Genomic DNA, 6,595 nt, shown 5'->3' on the forward strand with positions numbered 1-6,595 from the left:
CCCTCTTTGCTCCCTCTCCAGGCACTCCTCTACTTTAATATCTCCCTTTTAAGTGACTGTTTAATGGGGCTTTTCTGCAGCCCACATAACTGGAAGTGGTGATGCTGCACATTCTGAGCACCTGCTAAGCCTCCCTCTAAATTCTAGACAGTTGATGCCAAGTCTCCATTCAGTACCTCGAGTAGGATTCTGCACTCCTCACCCCTAGATTGTGAGGATTCAACATGAATGATTGCTTTTTTAACTCTTTTTGTATTTTTATTGACTGGTTAGACTCTGGGCATTTAATTCCCGGTGATGCAAACTCTCTCAGTTGTACATACTTAAGTCTGTCCATATCTCACTGAATTACTGACTCAGTCAATACAGTTTTGGTTGGCTTAACCATGGAACCCATTCTGTTTGCTATCTCTATCTTTTCTCCCTAACAAGGAAACCAGGAAGTTGTGGGCAGGCAAGTATCTGGTACATTCAGTGACTAACTTTCTTCTCTTTCCTTTTTTAATTTAGTATTTTATTATGAAAGTAATACATGCTCATCATCAGTAAATGGTTCAGAATTGGGGGATTTCCCAATCCCATCTCCTGCTAACAGTGTGGTAGGTATTCTTCCAGTTGTTCTCTAGTCATTTGCTAAAAATAAAATAAGATGAAATAAAATAAGGTAACATAAAAATCACACAAAACACACTATATACACAAATAGAATACTACCAAAAACACTATTGTGTAATTTGACCTTTTTCATTTAATAATTATTGTGATCATTTTCTATATCAGTATATTTGTCCATTATTCTTTTTTCTCCAGATGTTTCTTTCTAATGAATTGGCTATTACATTTCCAAACTTATAAGATGGCCAACAGACCATAAAAAGACAATTATTTAGTCTCCTGCTTGAAACCAACAGCTTCAGCAAACTGCTGGCCTTGAATCAGGACCAACCATTCTTTTTAATACATATGGAATACTTTTACTAGAACATTCTGGCTTCAAGGTATAGCAACCCAACTCATATACTACTTTAAGCAAAAAAGATAATTTATTGGTTCACAAGAGTAGAAGGAAGAGATGTGGGGTTGGCCTTGGAAGGTATCAGTCCAGGGACCCAGTGGTGTCATGGGGATGCCCTTTCTTTCCATTTCCAGATCGGTACTAATGATTTGTTTGGTTTCCTTCTTTTCTACAGCAAAGCATGCTTATTTCATGCAATAGGGACAGAGGGTCACTCCTGTTGATATCTTCTTTTGCATCATCTCACATCTACCTACCTACTGGTTGGATGATCCTGAGCTAATTACCTCACTCCTCTAAACTGCAGCTGTCATGTAAGCAAGTATTCTTGGGCTCTCTCTCCTCAGCTCTTTCTTGTGGTCCAGCCAGAGTCATGCCAGGTGTGGAAACCGGAAGTCTAGAAAGCAAAGTTTCCCACTGCTCTGATGCAGGTCCTCCTCCTGGGTGAGGAAAACAACCACATCCTTGAACCTAGGGCAGCACCTTGGTGTCCATCTCCTCTTGCCTGTGCCTGGTCTTGGGATATTGGTGCTGGGCCTTCATTTTATTGGATGCACCTTTGGGAGTAGATGAAGAGCTACCAAACTATAAATCCCTGATTGGGTGTCTCTCTCAATAATGAACAGCTTAGGAACCCTTCTACCTTGTTTCTGGGGCCAAGGCTACTCTTCTCACAGGAGTTTCCAGAGTTATGTTTCATTCTTATAAAATTATGCTTCAGAAGCCATAATACATGGGTGCCCACTGGTGAGGATTTCGTAAGATAAAGATCCTGGGCTCTACCCCTTGAGACTGAATCAGTAGGTCTGGGGTAAGGCCCAGAATTTATACTTTAAAAAAGTAACACACCAACTTCCAGTTCCAGTCTGGCATGTAAGAAGCTTGGAAGTTGTCACTCAGCCCTAACAACAAGTAAAAAGCTGAATAAGCCAGGTGCAGTGACTCTCATCTGTAATCCCAGCACTTTGGGAGGTTGAGGAGGTTCCAATCACTTGAGCCCGGGAGTTCAAGACAAGCCTGGGAAACATGGTGAAACCCCATCTCTACAAAAAAATACAAAAATTAGCCTGGTATGGTGGTGCACACCTGTAGTCACAGCAACTTGGGAGGCTGAAGTGGAAGGATCACTTGAGCCCAGGAGTTGGAAGCTACAGTGAGCCATGATAGTGCCACTGCACTCCAGCCTGGGTGAGAGGGTAAGACTCTGCAACAACTCTTTTTAGATCTCTAAGAGAGGTTAGATTACAGGGGAAACTACTGTCCCCCAAATTGGAGAGACCAACAGGGGAATACAGAGAATCACAACTCTGTGAGCAGGAAACCATGAGTAGTAACCTCTGCAGCAACCTGTGCCCATGTAGGAAAACCTTAACTGTAATTGATGAATTGCTGGAGGCTGAGTGTGGGCAAGTCAAAAACTCCAGGGGGACCCAGTCATTAGGAGACCCCCACATTTTTATGTTTTACCTTTAGAAGCTCTACCACACCCCCACAGTGAATATTGGAGAAAAATCCTGTCATGCTTCTGCCAGGGGAAGGGGAAAAGAACTATTTAAAAATACACCAGAACACTGTTCTTCTGAACGTGGTCTGCTCTTAGGAGGAACTGCTTAACCAGAGCCTAACCTTCAGGGGTTTTACCAATGCCTAACTGACCTGGAAGAAGGGAAATACCCAATAGTAAGTGAACTAGGAATAGAGGGAAATTTCCTCAACTTGATAAAGAATATCTGAAAAAAAAAAAAACCAAAAAACCCAAACACCCTACAGTTAACATCATACTTAATGATGAGAAACTTGAAGCTTTCCCATAAGATCAGGAGCAAGGCAAAATGTTTCCTCTCTCCACTGCTTCTGAACAGCAGATGAAAAATTCTAGATAATACAGCAAGAAAGAAAAAAGAAATAAAAGATACAGATTGGGAGGGAAATAACAAAATTGTCTTTGTTTGCAGATGACATGATTGTCTGTGAAGAAAACCTGAAAAAAATTGGCAGAAAAATCTCCTGGAGCTAATAAGTAATTATGGGAAGGTTGAAGAATACTAGGTTAATATACAAAAGTCAATTGTTCTCCAATATACCAGTGTCTTAGTCTGTTTTATGCTTCTACAACAGAATACCCAAGACTAGGTAATTTATAAGGAACAGAAATTTATTTCTTACAGTTCTGGAGGCTGAGAAGTCCAAGGTTGAAGGGCTTACATCTGGTGAGGTCCTTCCTGTTGTGTCATCCCATGGTTGAAGGCAGAAGGGCAAGAGAGCATGTATATAGAAGGAAAAGGAAGGGGAGGGCAGGGGGGAGGGAAGGAGGAGGGTGGGGGAGGGAAAGGGAGGGGAGGGGAGCCAAATTCATCTTTTTATTAGGAACCCTCTCCCACAATAAGCGTGAATCCATTCATTAGAACAGAGCCCTTCATGTCCTAATCACCTCTTGCAGGTCCCATCTCTCAGCACTGTTGCATTGGGGATTAAATTTCTCTTCATGATATATTCAATCCATGACAACCAGCAATGAACAAATGAAATTTGAAATAAAAAAAACCAGTATTTCCTCAAAATAAAATACATATAAATCTACCAAAATATATACAAGATCCATGTGAGAAACACTGAAAAACTTTAATGAAAGATATCAAAGGGGAACTAAACAAATGGAAAAATACTGCATGTTCGTGGATGGGAAGATTCAATATTGTCAAGATGTCAGCTCTTGCCAACTTGATCTATAGATTCAATGTAATCAAAATTAAAATCCCAGTGAGCCATTTTGTAGAGATTAACAGGCTGATTCTAAAGTTCATCTGCAGAGACAAAAGACCCAGAAGTGCCAACACAACATTGAAGAAGAATAAAGTTGGAGGACTGACACTATCTGACTTCAATAATTAATATAAAGCTACAGTCATCTAGACAGTGTGGTATTGGTAAAAGAATAGACAAATAGATCAGTGGAACAGAATAGAGAGCTCAGAGATAAACCCTGCAGATAGTGTATGCCAAAGAAGCAAAGGCAATACAATGGAACAAAGAGTCTTCAACAAATGATCCCAGAACAACTGGACATCACATACACACAAAAAATGAGTAAGACACAATCCTTACTTTCTTCACAGAAATTAACTCAAAATGGATCACAGACCTAAATGTAAAATGTAAAACTGTAACATTCCTAGAATGTAATAACAGAGGAGAAAACCTAGATGAGTATGGGTATAGTGATGACTCTTTAGATACAACACCAAAGACATAATCCATGAAAGAAATAATTGATAAACCAGACTTCACTAAAATTAAAAAACTTCTGCTTTACAAAAGACAGTGTCAAGATAATGAGAAGATAATCCAAAGACTGGGAGAAAATATTTGCAAAAGACAGTTCTGATAATGGACTGTTTTCCAAAATACAAAAATAAATAAATAAATAAAAACCTCTTAAAACTCAGCAATAAGAAAACAAACAACCCAATTAAAAAAATGGGCCAAAGACTTTTTCATGTGCGTCCATGTGAAGAGACCACCAAACAGGCTTTGTGTGAGCAATAAAGCTGTTGATTTCACCTGGGTGCAGGTGGGCTGAGTCCGAAAGGAGAGTCAGCGAAGGGAGATAAGGGTGGGGCCGTTTTATAGGATTTGGGTAGGTAAAGGAAAATTACAGTCAAAGGGGAGTTGTTCTCTGGCGGGCAGAATGGGGGTCGCAAGATGTTCAGTGGGGGAGCTTTTGAGCCAGGATGAGCCAGGAGAAGGACTTTCACAAGGTAATGTCATCAGTTAAGGCAAGGACTGGCCATTTACACTTCTTTTGTGGTGGAATGTCATCAGTTAAGGTGGGGCAGGGCATATTCACTTCTTTTGTGATTCTTCAGTTAGTTCAGGCCATCTGGGCATATACCTGCAAGTCACAGGGGATGCGATGGCTTGGCTTGGGCTCAGAGGCCTGACATTCCTGCCTTCTTATATTAATAAGAAAAATAAAACAAAATAGTGTTGAAGTGTTGGGGCAGCGAAAATTTTGGGGGGGTGGTATGGAGAGAGAATGGGCGATGTTTCTCAGGGCTGCTTCAAGCGGGATTGGGGCAGCGTGGGAACCTAGAGTAGGAGAGATTAAGCTGAAGGGAGGTCTTGTGGTAAGGGGTGATATTGTGGGGATGTTAGAAGAAACATTTGTCGTATAGAATGATTGGTGATGGCCTGGATACAGTTTTGGATGAATTGAAAAACTAAATGGAATAAGAGAAGGAGAAAAACAGGTATAAAAGGACTAAGAATTGGGAGGACCTAGGACATCTAATTAGAGAGTGCCTATGGAGGTTCAGCATAGTCCTGCCAGCAAAGATTATTTATTTACTTCAAGAGTTAAGAGTGGCAGTTTGGGGATAGCAGGAGGAGATATCAGCTGTGATAGCTTGGAGAAACAGTGTAGACCAGCAGTGTAAACAAGAGCAGGGCATGTATTAGTAGTTGAGAACGGTGAATAGGAGTATGACTAGACAAAAGATAGTAGGGATGACAAGTTTTTTTTGGGGCACAGTCTAAGTTGGTCTGGTGTCGAATGAGTCTGGGGCCTAATAAAAAGGAGCATCTATACAAGAGCTTAAATGGGCTGTACCTTGTAGCATTCTGAGGACAGGCCTGAATTCTGAGAAGCGAAAGTGGTAAAAGTATTGTCCAGTTCTTTTTAAGTTGGTGGCTGGGCTTGGTGAGGTGTTTTTAAAAGACCTTTAGTCCGTTATACTTTTCTTGAAGATGGAGGCTGGTCTGTTATCAGACTGTATAGAGGTGGGAAGGCTAAACTGAGGAATTATGTCTGACAGAAGGGAAGAAATGACTGTGGTGGCCTTCTCAGACCCTGTAGGAAAGCCCTTTACTTATTCAGTGAAAGTGTCTATTTAGACTAAGAGGTATTTTAGTTTCCTGACTCGGGACATGTTGAGTAAAGCTAATTTGCCAGTCCTGGGTGGGGGCAACTCCTCGAGCTTGATGTGTAGGGAAGGGAGGGGGCCTGAATAATCCTTGAGGAGTAGTAGACTAGCAGATAGAATAGCAGATGGAACACTGAGAAGTTATTTCCTTGAGGATAGATTTCCACGATGGAAAGGAAATGAGAGGTTCTAAGAGGCGGGCTAGTGGCTTATACTATAGCATAGCCTGCCTTTGCTGGTGTTTGGCAATTAGGCCTGGTGGAACTGCCATCAATAAATCAAGCGTGATCAGAGTGAGAAACAGGGAACAAGGAAATGTGGGGAAATGGGATGAACATCAGGTGGATCAGAGAGATGCAGTCATGAGGGTCAGGTGTGGTATCTGGAATAATGTGGGAGACTGGATTGAAGTCCGGGCCAGGAACAATGGTAATTGTGGGACTTAACGAAGGGTGAGTACAGCTGAAGGAGCCAGGGAGCAGAAAGTATATGCATCAGGTATGAGGAAGAAAATCGATTTTGGAAGTTATGAGAAATGTAGAGAGTGAGTTGAGCATAGTTTGTGATTTTGAGGGCCTCTAAAAGTATTAAAGCAGTGGCAGCCACTGCACGCAGACATGAGGGCTAGGCTAAAACAGTAAGGTCAAGTTGTTTGGAC

General features: G+C 41.4%; 1 non-coding gene across 1 annotated transcript; it reads right to left on the reverse strand.

Moving 5' to 3' along the window:
* Positions 1–808: 808 nt before the first annotated feature.
* LOC129023841 (small nucleolar RNA SNORA2/SNORA34 family) lies at positions 809–945 on the reverse strand. Its single transcript, XR_008496945.1, has one exon. It is a non-coding gene; the product is annotated as a small nucleolar RNA SNORA2/SNORA34 family (small nucleolar RNA).
* Between the last annotated feature and the right edge of the window lie 5,650 nt (positions 946–6,595).

The sequence above is a fragment of the Pongo pygmaeus genome, chromosome 1, assembly GCF_028885625.2.
Source record: "Pongo pygmaeus isolate AG05252 chromosome 1, NHGRI_mPonPyg2-v2.0_pri, whole genome shotgun sequence".
NCBI classification, from domain to species: Eukaryota; Metazoa; Chordata; class Mammalia; order Primates; family Hominidae; genus Pongo; species Pongo pygmaeus.